The following is a 17,971-nucleotide window of genomic DNA, read 5'->3' on the forward strand; positions in this document are numbered from 1 at the left end:
AGCAGGCTCCGCACGTGTGTGCAAACGCGGGTGCGCCTCCGCCCGCGCGGGGCTCCGTGGGCCTCCACCACCGCAGTGAGCGTTTGCATACAGCAAAATGTTTTGCCCCCAGTGCTTTGTCATTGCAAAAACGCTCTCGCTCCTTCTTAGCCTCCTGGGGAGGGAGCAAACCCTGAGCGCAGGCCCATTGCACAGATGGGGACGTGGGAGCTTCAGACCCAGGAAACAGGGCTATAAGTAAGTGCAAGACTTATTTCCAGTCCTCCACCCACGGGTGCATTTGGTGGCCCTACTATGTGCCAACTGATCAAAGTGAGGTCCCTGTGCACAGGTGTCTTCAGGGAAATGGAGGGAGAGAACGCCCCACCGGCGGCTGGCACAAGAGGGCAAGCTTTCCCGGGGTACCCCTTTCCAGGGGTACAGAGAGGACATTTCAGGAAGTGCCCTGAACTTATCAAAGTAGAGGGGGGGAGTGAGGGGCAGCAGTAGCCCCAGTGGTTTGTGCTCCCACCTCCCACCCCATGAGGTCGAGACTCCGGCTCAACCAAACACAGCTCTCCATCCGGGCTGGGCAGTGGAAGGGCCCCTGGTGGGTCCGAGGCCCGGGCAGGGCGCCCAGCGCTGTCAGGTGCACCGTCAGAGAGCACCTAGCCAGGCAGAGTCCACCCCTAGGCCCACAGGCGCTTTTGCTGGGGAAGGGCAGCTGCCAGATTGCCTAAACTTTATTTTTTCTTCTGCCCCAACCAGCACTGACGGGTTTTCCATGGTGATGGGGTTTCATGAGGGCTCATCCCCTGACACCATCGCCCCCCATGTGACTCCAACTGGGAAGTCCTTTCTGGTGTCCGTCCATCATTGCTCCTGCTGCAGCCTCAGCTAAATCTAGCAAATTTTAGCCTCAAGGTAGAAAATGGCTGTTTTACTTCTCTTAGCTGAACAGTCCAAGCCTCCAGCTCCAGCTTCTCTCCACCATGACCCCCCATTTCTCCATCTTGATCAGGGCTGCCTTTAAGGGGCCCGGGTCCTTCCTTCCTCCTGACTTTCTTCATCAAAGCAAGTCCAGGCTGCTCTCGGTCTGCCCCTGCCTTCCAGTTCCCTCTCCCCAGCTGCAGGGTACCCCATCCCACACCTGGATGCAGAGATGGCCTGCTTCCCCGGCAGAGCTGCCTCTTGGGCTCCCTCCTGTCTGTGGGAGTCCTGCTCCGGCGCCCCGGGTCATCTTGTCCCACCCCCAGCTTCGGTGAAGAGCAGTCACGTGCTTCCATCCGTCTCACCTGTATTTACTGGGCGCCCTACTGTGTGTGGGGCCCGAGTCCTTGACCTCGACTCCCAGCCCTTGGCTGCGCCTGGGAGGACCGGGAGGCGACCTCGGGTGCGGAGGGAGCTGGAGGTGAAGCCGGCCGTAGGGCGGGGTGTGGGGGGGCGGGGGAGTCGCCTGCGGATCGAAGTACGGAGGACCGCAGAGAGGACACTGCGCCAAGCGCCCCCACCTCCGCGCTCGCGCGGGCTCAGGCTTTCCATTCCTAGCGCAAGGAAGACCCCTCGTGGCTGCCGTGGGAAGAGCCGGCTGAGAAAGGGGGGCAGAGCCGGAGACGGGGGCTCCCGCCCTGGGAGGCGTCCCGCGCCGGGTGGGCGCGCTGCGGGCGACCCTTCGCCCCATCCCGCGCCGTCCAAGCCCGGAGCTGGAGCCCCGGGACTCTCGCCAAAGCACCCGCAGGAGCAAACGAGCTGCAGCGAGCGTGACCGTGGCTAGACTCTGGGGGGACTTCGGCAGAAACAGACGGGGGGCAGGGGGCGGGGGGCAACCCGCAGGCGGACCAGCCCCCCGCCCGCCCCCACGATCCTGGGAGACGGAGAGACTCTCCGCGGCGGGGTGCGCGTGCAGCCCAGCCGCCGCCCCGGGCCCCGCCCGCTCTCGGGACTGCGGGGAGCTCCCACCTGCAGCGGGGCTCGGCGGGGTCTGCGCCCCTCGGCCCTCGCGCCCACACCCGAGGCGAGGAGGGAGGGGCACAAGGTCACCGGGCAGCGGGAGGGCGCCCCGCGGTCGGAGCCGTCACGGGCCCGAGCCGGGCCCCGCAGGGCAGGGAGAGCCCCCCGCCCCGCCCCGCGCCGCGCCTCGGGGAGCAGCGACGCCCTCCCCACGCCGCGCCCCCCCCGACGCGCCTCCCCCCGACGCGCCCCTCCCCCCGACGCGCGGCCCGGGCGGCGCTCATTTGCATACATTTGCATGCCAGCTGCGCGCAGCTGCTTCCGGCTCCGCGCCATAAACTCGCGGCGGGGGCTCCCCCCGCCCCCCGCGGGCGTCTGCCTCGCCGCGCCGCGGGCCCGGCCGGGACCCCGAGAGACGATGCCCGCGCCCCTCTGGACCCGACCCGAGCGTGTCCGCCTGTGCCCCACGCCTGGGGCCGGATTTGCCTGCCAGGGCTTGGCCTCCCGAGGCGGTCGTCCTTGGGGGGACCTTGCTTTAAAAAAGCAAAGCGAGGGCCTCCCTGGTGGCGCAAGGGGCTAAGCACTGCACTATGAAGCAGTCCGCAGCCTCTGCAGCACGAGTTCGATCCTCGGCCCGCCAGGGAGCAGCCCACATGGCGCAGCCGACCTCTCCTGTCTCGCCCGCTGCTGCCCTCAGCAGTGTGTTTCAGTCAGTCTGGCTGTTCTGCTCCCCACTCTGTCTCTGGTGAATCCTCTCAACCCCCACACCTCTGGCCTGTACCCCAGCTCTTGTATGCATAAATAAATAAATCTTAAAAAAAAAATTTAAACCTCGGTCAACAGTTTAAAACTTTATGGACTCTCTAAGCGCGCAGAAAAAAGCTTGTATTGTCAGCTCTCGCCAAGGAAAGCCCCTGTCCCCGCCGCCATCCCTTTATCATGAGCCTTGCCTGCTGACTCGTAATCAGACCCAGGCCCTCACCAGCCGGTGTTCGGTTCCACAAAACAGCAAGAGATTCGTCCAAATCCCAGGGGTTCTCTCCGCTTGCCCGGGCTTTGCCTGGGCCCTGTTCCCGGCTGGAAGGCCCCTCCCTCGCGGGCCCTTGACAACCAGCCTGAAATCAGTGCTAAGACCTTCCTTCCTCTTGGAAGGGCTCCCTCGTCACTCTCACTTCTGGCCGTCGGCAACTCTCCTGTCACACTTGCTGTGTAAAATTTGGTCCCTTGCACCCAGCAGACCGTGCAGCTGCTCAGTGAAGACAGAGCCTCATCTGTCCCTCACTGTGTCTCGTTCCCAGGCACAGAGCCTGCCCAGGGCTGCCCGGAAATACTGAGCGAGTGAGGGAAGGAAGGGATGGAGGGAAGTGACCTCCAGGCACCGAGTGGACACTCATCCCGAGACCCTCAGGACACTGCTGGCCCCCAGCAGCCCGTGTATAATGTTTGTCTGCCCATAGAAGAGTCCCCCCTCCAAGTTCTTTTGGGGACCAAGCAGCTCTCCCAGCACCCCAAGATTGTGAGGGGCAAGAAACCACTCACAGTGGACATCAGTGAAAGACACTGAACTCACGTCAAAGACCTGGGGCCAGGCTCCAGCACAGCATGATCCCGGGGAGAGCAGCAGCCTCTGCACTCTCGCTGTGGAATGAGAGGGCCCCCGAGAGGCACCTGGGCACAACTAGGAACTTCGTAACGAGTGAAATGGGTCAGAAATGCTTGCTACGTGTCCAAAGTGTTGGATTCCTTGCGGTTCCAGGCTGAGAACATGAGGAGCCATCTTGCCCCTTCCCCTGGGGAGGAGAGCACCTCCACTCACAACCCAAGCCAAGAAGTTCCGGATATTCAAGCTTCCCAGGCCTCAGGTTTCACCAGTAAGCATTTTGCAAGAATAAATGGGAAAGCAAGACATTCATCTGGCCGGCTGGAGGTGGCACCCGCTTGCACAGCCTGCACTGCTGTTCCCTCAGTGGCTACCAGGGGGCAGTACAAACCCCCAAATCACCTCAGGCTGCCTAAGGGCTAACTGTAGGCAAGGCTTAGATGGAGGCCATCCTCTTTGGAACTGAGTCTTGGTGCCCCCCTCCCTCCTGTTCTTCCAGAGTCCCCTCCCAAGCAGGCCTTGGTGTCCCACCCCCACTCCCACCCCCAGTGCTTCCTACCTTTGGTGGCTGTGTATTCTCTGGACCAGTTTACAGCAAGCCCCCAGGACCCCGACTACCAATCTGCCCTTGATCGTCATCCATCTTGCCCTAAATAGGCATCCTGAGATTTGCGGGGCAGTGGGAGGGGAGGGGTGACCGACAAAGCCTCTGGAAATAGAACGCAGCGTGCAGCTCTGGGGAGGGAAGACCTGGGTTCCAGGCCTGACTTTGCCACTACTCAGTAGTGGCACCTTGGACAGGTCACAAGGGACTCAGTCTCCCCTCCAAGCTGTGCGAGGTAAGTCACTCTTGCATGGGAAGTTCTACTTTGCTCTATGCCCACTATTTGAGCACTGACCCCTCTGAGTCTGCCCAGGGCTCACCCTAGCCTGCTCAGGCCAGAACCTCCCTCGATCAGCCTTATTTCTTGTCTGGCCTCAGTTCCTTGAGCTGTAACAAGACCCTTAATCCTGACACCCCTTGGATATACACACTGAGTCCTCTCCCACCAAAAGAGGCAGCTTCATGCCAGCAGGGGTGGCCCCGACATCGAGGGAGCAGGCCGAAAGGTCCAGCCCACTCCTCACCCTACCTGGCATCTTTTCTGGGTGAGACAACCAATAACTCAACCATCTTACAGGAGACTGTGTGTGTGTGTGCGCGCACGTGTGTGTGCGTGTGTGTGTGCGGGACTATGACATCTGCCAGGCTGGGCACCACTAGGACCCTCATACTCTCACCCCCATCCCACAGACAGGAGGGCATAGGTGTCCCTGCCAAGACTCTCATCACCTTTCCTTTGTGGTGCTGGCATCCAGGAGGCACCTGGGCACAACTCAGGGGCCTGCCCCTCCAGCAGAACCTTCACCTCACTCACGCCGTGTCTCCTCCTTCTCACCTCTTGTTTCTTCCTGCGTTTCCTCCCCGTCTGTGTCCACATTCCTACTCCATTCCCTCTCTTTTTTCTTTCTTCCCAGGCTGAATTCTTCCCATCTTAATCACTGTTCCTCCATCTTAATCGCTCCCCCCGCACCCCCCGATCTCTGGAGGGGGCTCTCCATCACCTCCCCCCAACCTCATCCCCTCCACCCCACCCTCTGTGCATCCCCTTTCAGACCTGAGTCACCGCCAGGGCCCTAGCCACATTTTGGAGGTCCCAAACTCAGAAACCAACACCTTCTGTGCATGAAGGGACACACGTGCCTCCTCACAGCTGGCATCAGCCCCACTGAAGGGGATCAAGACCAAGACAGAGGGCAGGAGGGAGCACTGTGGGCCTGGGGCCAGAGGTGGACAGTCAGGCAGGGAAGGTCTTGCCAACCATAGTTGGGGTTCTTGGCAACTTTCACACTTGTTGGTGATGATGACAACAAATCCAGCCTCCCCGATGTCATTATCATGTCATTCTTTAAATTACATTCACATCTTTCTTCCTGTCCATCTTTCAGAAAGTCAGTAATGACCATCCCCCAGCACCATCTATGTCTTAGCTCGTGAGCGCCAGAAGGCAGGGATGATATGTATCTCCGTGGGGAAAGTTCTTTGCTTTGAGAAGTCTCCAGGATACTTAGGAGGAGGCAGCAGAAGGCAAGTGGAGACAGAGAGAACAGAGAAACAGCTGCGCCTGCGGCCCAAACATGCAGGTTTGGGGTCATGAGCCTCATCATAAGCAGTGGTTGAAATTATAAGCGTGGAGGAGCTATATCGGGAGGAGGAAACAGTGGGGTGTTTGGGAAAGTGCAGGGAGGGGTATCCGGGAGTCACCGCTATTTCCGAAGTATGAGGGGGCCGCTCTGGTGGTGCAGGGGTTAAAGACACAGTCCTGCCAAGCTGTTGCCAGCCGCTGCAGCATCAGTTCGATCCCTGGCCAGGGAGCTGACCCACATGGCGCAGCAGACCTCTCCTGCCTCACCTGCTGCTCCCCTCAGCAGTGTATTTCAGTGGAGCCACCTGTTCTGTTCCCTACTCTGTCCCTGGTGAATCCTCTCCTCCCCCACAAACCTGTTCTTGTATGCATAAGTAAATAAATATTTAAAACAAACAAACAAACAAAAGCATGACTCTGAGACAGAGAGGCCAGAGAGGCAGAGGGGGCCTTCCAGATCCCAGCTTTCCACAGAATATATACATGGTACGTCTTCATAAATTGTGAGGAATCCATAGTACTATGGAACTATTTTATGATATTAGCTAAACTAATACAAAATGGTACACGCACTATATAAAAATGGAAATTTCGTCTCGTGGACAAATTCTGGGCAAGCGTACAAACATACAATGTGCATTATATTAACACGATAGGATTGTCCTTTGGCCAGTTTTTCCTTCTATCATTTTTTTGTGATTAGAATAAAAGATAAAATATTCTGTGAAAAGCAAAATCACTATTCAACATTTGCACTGAGTCCCTCCGGAAAATGATACCCAGAGGGAAAAATTAACTTACCCAATACCACTCTGCCAGTGCATGGAAGAACCAGAATGAAATCCTCATTTAATGATTTTCCCCGGGGCCCAGGCTGGTGCTACTGCTGATTCTGGAGCGAAGTTTGCTGTGAGTTTATATCACTTCTTACCTTCTCTCAAGCCACAATTCACCCTGTGCCTTTTTGTGCCTTGGCCTCTAAAAATGAGCTGTTCTGGAGGCCCTCCCTGGCCTTCCTGCCTTTCCACCTGAACAGGCCCGTTGGCTGCAGCGTCCTGCTTCTGATCCTGCTTCTAATGGAGATGGCCGTCCTGGCACAGGGAAGCTTCCCTCTGCCTCCAGTAATGACTTCTTCCTCTCCGCCCAGGAAAGCCCAGAAGGCACTAGAAAGGAAGACGTTCTAGTGCCTTCTGGGGCCTTCTAAGGCCCATCCCTAGTGCAGTTTGAAGTACCTTTCAATCATATTCACCGATGATTTGTGGGTCATCTGTTGCCTTGAATCACCCAGGCCATTGCTTCCCCGCCATTAGCTACTCAACTTAGACTCGGTGGAGCAGATCCAGATGAGTACAAACATATTTGAAGTCATATTCAAATTAATACATCTCTCCAGCTCACACACGCGGACAGACCTGCCATCTCCTCTTTGGAGACAGCAAAAGCTGTTTGGTTCTGAGAAATCTGCAGCCAGAGATACCCGTACTGCCAACCTCTCACCTATCCACATCCCTCTCAGACCCTTCCTTAAACTACTTGAGGCAGGACTGGGGATCAAGGGAAGAAAACATCAGGATTCCAGGCCTGCCACACCAGGGCGGAAACTGAGGTCATTCAGGATGCAGAAGGGCCTCCTGAAGTAATCAAAAATATTTTTTAGATATTCAGGGCAGCCATCCAGTCCAGAGCAAAGACTATTCTAACTCAGAACACGTGAGGGTAAATGCTAGGTTGATTCATTGCTCAGAGTTCTTCAGAAGTACAGCTCCAGCCGTCTGTGTCTGTGTGAAGACAACGTCCTGCCTGGAAGCGGCGGACGTGGCGCTGGAGGGTCTTGCAGCCCCTCTGGGAGCTCCCACACCCCCACATCTGTGTTTCGGTGCACGCAAGTCCGCGGCACGTCATCTGTTTTTCCAAACCTCTCATCTCCCATCCTTCTATTTCATTCCAGTCTCCCAGGTTTTCAGAGGGACGATTTTATGCCTCTTTCTCTCTCCCTTCCACTCTCTCTAGCCAAGCTTGCCTCTTTATCTCCAAACACCCCCAACCCAGCTCCTTAATCCAAACCAGAAACCGCCTTTGCTTTGAGGAAAGAAGCCCAGGGAGAAGTAAAGGGTGCGGACAAGATCCATCACTGTTCCCCACCCCCTCAGCAGGCCAGCTGGGCCCGCGCTTCAGGGTTGGCGGAGAGAGACCAGGAAATGGTTCCTGTGCACCCCAGGGTCCCTTGGGCTGATATCAGAATGGGGCAAGGAACCCCCAAAGAAGGAAGCTTTCATTTCCATGCTGAAAAGCAGTAAACAATCACAGACACAAATAAGGATCCAATTCCTTTAGCTGGACACCCAAAATCAGTGATTTCCAGTCTTGTTGCAACACCGGACATGACTCCAATCATCTCAAGGATTGTTGTGAAATTCTTAATGATTGATTTTTAAAAACATAAAAATATCACACAGAAAACTCAGCTTTTCGGGGGGTGGTAAGTGTCTCTCTCACACCTACAAAATAATGAAGAACCCCCCAAAATAGAAACCTTTTTAAAATTAAAAACTTTTTTGTTGTTGTTTTTTAAAAGATCTATTTTATTTATTTATGCGTACAAGAGCTGGGGTAGAGGCCAGAGGTGCGGAGGGTGAGAGGATTCACCAGAGACAGAGTGGGGAGCAGAACAGGCAGATCCACTGAAATACACTGCTGAGGGGAGCAGCGGGGAGACAGGAGAGGTCTGCTGTGCCATGTGGGTCAGTTCCCTGGCCGGGGATTGAACTCGTGCTGTAGTGGCTGTGGCTACTCATAGCTTCACAGTGCTGAGACTTAACCCCTTGTGCCACCAGGGAGGGCTCCCCCAAGGCCCCCCAAAGCCTCCTGTTTTAGACACCATTGCTGAGAGTACTAGGAAGACAGAGGAGAGATGCTGCAATCCCAGCAAGACAGGCAGCCTGTCCTCCCCACCTCCCAGGGGAAGAGGAAAAACAATCTATACTTTTCCTTCCCTCCCAAGCTCTTCCCTCCAGTCCTTTTATGAACTGTCTACTCCTGGAAACATGGAAATAAAAAACAGGGAGAGAATGCAAGGGGGAGAGAAACATGATCAAAAGAAAACCAGTAACTGAGGAGGATGAACAGGAGTCAGTAAGGGGGGTGGGGGGCAGCAAGGAAAGATTGTGCCCTCGGTCTGTGTCCCTGTCTAGAAGCAATAGGGATGTGTCCACACCCATGGGGGGGGGGGCAGGTACCCTGTACCGTGGCAGCTCCAACCCCTCCACCTCCGGCTCCCTGTGCACGTGCCTGGGAAGGGGAGGCAGAAGGCCGCGTGACCAGACAAAGGAGCAGTGAGGCCTGGGGCTCTAGGCTGGCCCACCTGGCTTACACCTCACCAGAGTAGCTGAAGCTCAGCCGAGGGTTAGCATGCGGGCGGGGGGAGGCAGAGACCGAAAGGCCACAGGGAGAGGTGCTTCGTGGTGGTGCCAACGGCGTGAAGCAATGGTTCCCACACAGCACAGGCGAGGCTTTCTGCTCACCTGCCCCCACCCCACCCTTGCTGCAGATGGAGAAGCAGAATTTCATAAGCTGCAGCAGCTGCACCAGTACCTCAGCTTCCCCAGAAGACAGCCACGGGGGGCACAGAGGGGAAAGGAAAGGGTGTAGTAATAACCCCCCAACTTTTTCATCTCAGCAGCCCCCCAATTTATCAGCAAGCTCAATTCTGGGCTTCTCGTCCTCTCTTCCTGGCTCATCCCCAAATGATCACACAAGGCTTTGCTGAGCAGAGGCATTAGTTACTGAGCTGCACCGCCTCTCTCGAGAAGGGCATCGTGTTAGACGCAGAAGGCGATGCACCTGTTTGCAGAGGGCGCCTGGGGTAGAGAGAGCGAGTAAAGACTCCCAGATTGTTGCAAGAAAGATAATAATTTGATGGGGTTGAACTTAAATGCCCAGATTGAGGCTGTTTGTGGAATTTAAAGAGGGTCAGGAGGACATGGGGTGGAGAGACCAGCGATGAGAGGAAAAAAGACAGAGAAAACCATGCACGAGAGAGTAGACAAAGGGGAGGAACATAAAAAATACAGACCCACAAATAAAGACAGAAGCTGAGCGAAGAGGGAGCTGCACCTGGAAAGCAAGATGTTCCAGCTGCAGAGGGGGTGGGGAAGCAGGCGCACAGTCGGAGGCGGCGAGACAAAGGCTGAGGAGCCGAGAACCAGGCCTATCCAGTGCCTTCAGCTTGTCCGTGACTCTAAGCAGGGCGCTCGCTGGAGCTGTACTTCCCAGTCTCTGCTGGAGTAACAGAGCCCCCCAGTGCCGGTGTGGCAGACGAACACACCAGTTGATCCCAGCTTTTGCCCTGATTGTCTGCCCCCTCCCCCGACATAGGTCACATTCAAGGTTTAGGTAGCAGCTTGGAATGTCCACCGGCTGTAATGGGCTCGGGTCACCCCCAGCTCACACTTCCTTGCGAAGGGCAGGGGTTGCGGGAGGGCTGCTAGCTCGAACAGGGCGGTGCGGAGCTAAACAGCGCTTTCCCCACACACTGAGCCTCCATCTTCCCCAGGCTGCCCGCGCCACATCGATTTCTCCAGCTCTGCAGCCCCTCGGAGACAAAAGGGGGAGGCAAATCTGGGCTCTGGACTGCCCAGCACGCTGAGAGGCACGATCTCTGGGAGAAGAGTTACGAGCGGGGATGAGCTCATCTGCATGGTGCCATGTGGGCAAACCCTGGCACACTGGAGGGCAACAAAAAGACGCAGTTGTTTAGGAGCGGGAGTGTGTCAAGCCCCCGGAGCTGTGCTCCCCAGAGCCCGAGGCTGCTGGCGAGAGCTAGAGATGGGAAGGGGCAAGCAGTCCCCAGCGTCAGAGGTAGGAAATAAATAATGCCCAGAAGGGCCCGGCTCTGAAGTGGACCAAATGGCTCTCCTGTCCCATGTTTATGGGGTCATGGACCATTAAGCCAGCCAACCTACAGATGTCTTCATAAGACTTTATGAGATTGGACTGGGGAGACCCTATAACTCAGGCACAAGAAGGGAACACGGGAGAGAATTGCAGATAAGAGGGTGGCAATGAGGTTCAGCCTTCAGTGGCAGGAAGTCTGGGTTGTAGGATCCTGTTCTTCACTCTCACCTTTCTCTCTGCCTGTCTCCATTAGACACAGGATGACAGCACACTGTCATTTCCTAGTGAATTTTTTTAATAAACATTTATTTATTTATGCATATAAGAGCGGGGGCACAGGCCAGAGATGCGGGGGGTGAGAGGATTCACCGGAGACAGAGTGGGGAGCAGAACAGGCAGACGGACCGAAATACACTGCTGAGGGGAGCAGTGGGAAAGACAGGAGAGGTCTGCTGCGCCATGGGGGTTGCTCCCTGAATGACCCGGGAGGGAGGGGGGGATGGAACTGGTCCTGCAGAGGCTTCCGATTGCTTCATAGTGCAGTGCTTAACCCCTTGCGCCACCAGGGAGGCCCCTCCTAGTGAATGCTTGACTGCCTGGTGTATTCTTTGTTTTTCCCTCCTAATCCAACTTCCAATTGCCTCTGCAGCTCCCACCCCTCCGACCCCGTCTTGCCCCTGAAATCATCACAGAAGTTTCCTTAGTTATTTGTGAAGCAAATCAGAAACATATTAACAAGCTCCCCTACAATGGGATTTAAGCCTGATTTAGATTGTCAGTAACTTCCCCCAAATTCTAAGCACCATTTGACTGTTCTAGAGGTTCCTGCCTTCCAGGAGAATGTTTACTCTGAGCCACTGGGAGCAGAGGCTTTCGCCACCCTGTGGCTATTTGCAGAAAGTCAGAGACCAACAATCCTTGGAATAGGACCTATTCTCACATACAGTGAAAACAATGATTGAGCGATGAGACTGTTCAAGTCTTGCTGCTCTTTCAGAAACAGCTTTGTGACTCCTGGCTGACACCCCTTGGTCCAAATTAAGGAAGGGGTGTAAAACCCAGATGTTCAAACCACCACTCAGGATCCGTATGTGAAAAGCAACCATTTATTAGAACCAATACAAGAGTATGAAAAGAGGGAAGAGGGCGGAAGAGGGGGAGAGAATGAGGTCTGCATTGGATGTCAGTTGTGGAAACACATAAATTGCCTACTTTTAAACATTTACATTTAAATGGTGAACATATATATTTCACTTACCCTAAAAAAAAAAAAAAACCCAAACAAACAAACCAAAAGCAGACATGTTTGGCTGAAATAAAACCAAGAAGTACAACCAAAACTCCCCCACAAACCAAAAAGGTCCATAGAGAATTCAGTTTCCCATTTTTCCATTCAGAAACCTGGCTACCAAGTGTGATTTGTCTTGTGACCCAGGAGGGTGGTGCTGAAACCCCGCCTCTGAGTCTAGCAGGTCCCGTCCTGCAGGAAGGCCTGAGGCTGTGGGCTTGGCAGCTCCCGGGTACTCAGGAGCTGGGCAGCACACCCGGCTGCCCTCTCCATCCTCCAGAACGCCACAGGACCAGCTGGTGCTGCCAGGGCTGGGTGACCAGGAGCAGAGCCCACAAAACAGAGAAGGGGCTGGGACCTTGTGCTTTTTCAAGGGTTACACGTCTAGGGCCAAGGAAAGGGAAAGGAACAGAGAGCCCCAATGGGAAGAGGCGCTGACTGCGCCCCTCAGCTGAGATGGAGAGTGAGGCTCTCGAGCCCACACCTGGGCAAATAGAAACAGTGTCCAAAATCTCCCCAAACCAGAAGAAGAAAAGGACAGCCGGGTTCAGACTGTGGACACTGAGAGAGAACAGATGTTGAACACAGGAACTGGATGAAGTTTTAAGGAGTTATCAATGCCCAATTCTGAGTGTTAAACACATTTATAGAAAAGAAATTTCCAAAGTGGCTCTTTCTTGGTGGGGGACAGAGGAAGTGGTTATATTTGTTGAGCCAGGTGGTTACCATGGGAAGGCGGAGGCTTGGGGATAGAAACCACAAAGGAGTATAGCTGTCCTGGGGTCAGCTTGGGTAGTGATAAGCAATGACAGAAATCAAACCCATTGGGTTTGTTTTGCTCCCGAGGCACTCCGAGTCTGTTCCAAGGAAACGGGACCTTGATCCCCAACCTGCAGAGAGAAACAAGCAGTAGTATCTATGCCTCAGCTCCCTAATCCAATGCTCTTGGGTCTGAAACAGTCTCTTAGTGGATGCAAGACAGAAAATACTAAAGGCCTTCCCCCATAACATCCTAATAAGTCTGGACCTATTAAGATTGCAACAATCACGCAAACACTGTCAACATCTGAACTAGCAGCTTTGATGAGGGGTGGGGGGCAGAGAACTAGCCAAGGTCACTAAGTAGTTCCCACCTTGGGACGACGAGGTGAGGACTGAAGCCTATTGAAGACCTAGACACCGGCTCAAGGCATCCTCCACGGAGGACCCTGGAGTAGTCTACAACGCTGATTTATAATGCCTCACAACACCCCCGTGAGGTAGGTCAGTATTATTACCCCCATTTGACAGATGGGGAACTGAGGCATTGAAAGGAGTGACTTGCCCAAGGTCAGCCATTACCAATGGGTTGAGGAGGTTGGCACACAAGCCGGCACCCACTCAGTTCTTGTTCCACTCCCCGGAGCATTTTACTTCTTAGAGTATACCTGGGAGCAAAAGGAAGTCGGTAGGCGCACCTCACTCTGCAAACCGGATGAACTCGGATCAACCCACAAACACTGAAGGCCTCTATTACCCAGCACAACGTGAGGAACCTTGGAGAAGCAAACTGCGTCTGAAAGTCACGGGGTGACAGATGTTCTGAAAATAAGATGAGATTTTCAACATGAAGGGCATGAATCCTTTTGTAAAGAAATAATCATTTTACACTACAGTGAAGGACTAAGTCACACCGACTTCCCAAAATCCTGTGCTGAGTAACCCAGATTCTCAAAATCCAGACTGAAGCAGGACATACTTGAGCGGGAGGAAGCGTCCCCTAGCGGTGGTCTGGCAGTGCTCTGCCCAGCAAGGCTGGTGGGGAAAGGCCAGCAGCAGCGGGGGCAGCAGAAGCCGCAATTTCCTCTCCAGGCCGGAAGCTTAGGAGTGGAGGCGCACCCTCTGGGCTGCTTCTTGTCCTTCCACACAACACCCAGAGGGCAGTGTCTTTCCAGACTCTGCCTCAGCTCAACTTCAGTTGTAGCATCTTCATAAGCAGCTCAAGAGTAAGAATAGTTGGACTCCTGTAAGATTCCTTCTCCCTGCCAGGGGAAAGCTAACAAAAGGCAGGCAAAAAAGAAAGCACACTGCCCACCCCGCTCTGGATTCACACTGGATTCTGGTGGAAATCCCGATGACCCGTGATCCTAAAACTAGAGAGTAAAAAACCCACAGTCACTCTTGGTTTAGAATCAAACCCTAAAGCTACTGGAAACAGCAAAACATGACTTGAGCTTTCAAAGTTCTGTGACACAAACTCTTCTCAGAATCTTCAGGCAGGAAGCCTCGCCTCTCCTCTGCACCCCACTAGAGGAGCCAGAACAGTAGGACTCTGCATAGAAGAGAAGTCCAAAGAGTAACTCATCAACACACACGGTATAATGTTCACCAGGAATATTCTGGTTCTGGAAAAGACCAACCATTCCAAGACCTAAACATAAGCCATTTCTCAGCGATTGCTGACTGCACCGGACAAGTCCGGGCGATGAGAAAGTTCAAGACCGATTAAAGCAGCAAAGACAGTTCAGGGTCAGTACACATTTAGAATTCCTCAGAAAAGTGTGAGGAACCCATCACTGGGGCCTGGGGTCAAGTGTAAGGGTCACACCTGCCAATGCAAGGGGACACCATACACACAGGATAAAAAAAAGAAGAAAAAAAAAATGACAAGATAAAAAGTTCCATTTCATTCAATTTGGTCTAATTTCTCGATAATAGTTTCCTATTAGATTTTCTGATTAATACTGATGGCTCTTACCTAGGCTGTGATAATTAGGTTTTGATCTATTGTGACATTAATGATCACAATCAGTTGACTTTGAAATTGTCTTAATTAATGGCTCTTCCCTTGTAGGCTGCCTCCAGTACAGGTCTGTCCCCTCCCCCACCTCCTTGTTTTAACTCCTTCTTCAACTGACCTCAGAAACAAATAGCATTAGAGGATCTCTTTCTTTTCCTTAACTAAGATCTTAAAATTATTTTAAAACATTTCTCTGACAGAGGGGGCAATGAGATGATGTTAGGTGGAATGAGGAGCAGGATGAAAAGGCAAGAGCATGCTATGAACAGGAAAAATTCCATCTTAGAAAACAATCAAAGTCAAGCATGATATTAAAGTGGCAATGACAAGCTGAAGTAACTCTAAGAGACAAGATGAGGTAGATTAAAATTCTAGCACAAGCAAAAAAGAAACTAGAATTATTTTTATGAAGCTATCCAAATTACCTTCACACTTTAATTTTCCAGAAGTTACTCGAATTCCTGGGAACTGACTTCCAGTTAGCCAACTCTCAATTATCCAGGCAGAGAAAAGTGTCTTTTTCTTGTAGTCACATGGGTCAGAAGTAAGATATTTCTTAAGGTTAGATTGTTTCTTAACTGGTCTCCACCTCAACTTAGCTCTCCCTGGGCTTGATTAAATATGAAACTCCAGGATGTGTGTATTTCTGGAGAGATTTCCAAATAACTGACACATCTCTACTTAGAGGCCACCATCTTGCTGTCGAATAAAACTACATCTCTCAGAAGACACACAGATGTTAACAGATGAGCCCCCAGTCTTTTAGCAAATCTCTTATTATTGGAAAGCATGTCCCAGTTTTGGGCTTTAAGCCAGTCTCCTGGTAATTCCTCCAAAAGGGACAAGAAACCGCAAAAACTGTGAACAACTTCCAGGACATGCCCCGGGGGGAATAAATGTTAATAGCAACATATATGGTATCCGCAACAGTTAAGACTTTGCACAAGGAGTCACTGTACCATTACATACTTTGGCAAAGAGCCTAAAATGGGGACTAAAATCAGGGGTTCTCTCTCAATCCCCACTCACCTGTTGTTTACTCTCTCGGCAGCATTTTAACTGACCTTCAGTTGTCTCTACTTTCTGGAATAAATTAAGCCCTTGCTGTGGTCTCTCTATGGCCAGTTAGCTCGGTTCATCCAGGACCATAGATCTTGTCCACATATGAACCAACTGTCATCCTCCTACTCCAGGGCCATGAATTATTCCAACATCAGACAGCTGTCACTGCCCCCACATCAGAAGCGTGTACCCATTTACAGCATTTATTATACTGAACTATCAATAGTCAGTTTATTCCACAGCATGAAAGTTCTTCGTGGTCAGGGACGAAAAAGTGTTTCCCGAATGAAATGAATATTGATGTAAACTAATGTGGCTGGATATGGATAGCTCAATACAAATTCACCACTATTAATTGGGTGGTGGTAGAGGGGACCCCCCAATTCAGAGTACATGCTCTTGGGTGCAAGGCTAGTAACGTTTCTATTTTTGAAAACATAATTTTCATGCTTAGTAAAGCTGCCATGAAACTGGAGTACACTGGGTCCTCTCTCTGCCTAGGCACAGGTAAGCCTGCTTGGTGGTCGTCTGATGACAACGGTTCAGAGACCTCAATACTACACTTTCCATTCTAAAGATCTAAACCAAAAGGACAGTGTCATGGGTACAGAATGAACTTTTCCTTTGACCCATGTGGAGACAATTTCCACATTTTAAATCTAATGGCATAACCCTTCCTGGGGTTCTCGTGTTATTACAAAGTATTTTAGGCTCTTGAATTCAAACCCTAAGGGTAAAGACAGTCATTCCCCAGCCCCTCTTGACCCTTCACTGTACCTCTGTTGAGCTGAGCTAAACCACAGATTCAAAATCAAAAGATGAAAATCCCAAGCACCTTCCCCAAGGCCCAATGATCTGGCCTGAAGACAAGGAAAATCAACTACAGGGTGGCTATAGAATAGGAATGAAGAAAAGTTAAAGAAGAGTCTCACTGCTCAAGCTATAGAAACACGACCTACCTTCCATCAACAGAAAGGATGACACAGACGTGGCTGCGGAACAGCCAGGGGCCAGCGAGACCTTTGAGTTTGTTAAGCAGCACCACAGGCCCAAATGCTCCCAGGAGCAGACAGGAGGGAAAACGACCTGGCACTCTCCAAGTTAAAAATGGGTGCTTCTGTTAGGGCTGATGCCCCTAACAGCTGAACTGAATGTTAGGGCATCTGTCCAGCTCAGAGCTTTAAAAACTGGCTACACTGACTTTGGCAGACCCCCGTTGGGCAAAACTCTCTATATTCGGTGGGAGAGATCCTGAATGTCGATCACTAAAAGAAATTCAGCATATAAAAACGTTTTAAAAGAGGACGAAACACAGGAAAAACATACTTCGAGCACCTGAGACCTAGATATTTAAGACCACTTATAGCCCATGTCTATTATCTCTTCTGAGAGGAGAAAGCCCCACGAAAACAGGTTTCCGTTGGAGGCTGCAGTTCTCCAAGGGCCAGGACAGTTACTCAGCACTAACAAACGCTGGAGTCACAGGCAGGCTTCTGGCTTCCTTTCCACCCAAGACTGCACTTACTATTGGCCTCTGGCTCCCTACATTCCTATAGAAGCTCATGGGCAAACAGAGAGGGACAAAAGTTGTTTTGGTGGTAAACACTCAGTACAAGACCATGATTTTCTGTGGACAGAAAATGAAGTGAAGAGTAAAGTATACAAGGAGTGACGAGTAAATGATACTGGGATTATTTTGTTAAAAGAAAACCAAATTTTTATGAGTCTCTTAAATAATACCTTTATCCACAGCAGCCATGAGACACAGAGGTTTCTCAGGACCAATCTCAATATGAAATACATTTGTTCTGGTCTTCATCAACATGCTAGATTCTGGTTTTAAAAAATATGGTCACTGTGGTTTACACGCCCACTGCTCCTGGGGTTCACACTGGCTACCTGGAAAAGCTGTTCTTTCCTCTACCTGCTGGCCTACTGCTGTCCTGTACATGTCTACCCTAATTGATATCCTGATTACTTGAATATCCAATATTTCTAGACCATGCTTGCTTGCTTTCAGAGGTCTATCAGATTAAGTACTAACAACTGTCAGTTACCCAGCACTTGATCTAGGCCTTTAATTCCTCCAGAGAGTAAAGGACCATGGAGATAAAAGACTCCCACCTAGCTGAGGTATGGGTTATGAGTTCTCACCCCATCACAATACCACCGATAAGGATTTTCCTGGATGACTTACACCAAAAGCATCATTGTTCCAGTCTGTCATGTCACTG

The sequence above is a fragment of the Talpa occidentalis genome, unplaced genomic scaffold (genome assembly GCF_014898055.3).
Source record: "Talpa occidentalis isolate TD23 unplaced genomic scaffold, MPIMG_talOcc4v2.1 talOcc4.16, whole genome shotgun sequence".
NCBI classification, from domain to species: domain Eukaryota; kingdom Metazoa; phylum Chordata; class Mammalia; order Eulipotyphla; family Talpidae; genus Talpa; species Talpa occidentalis.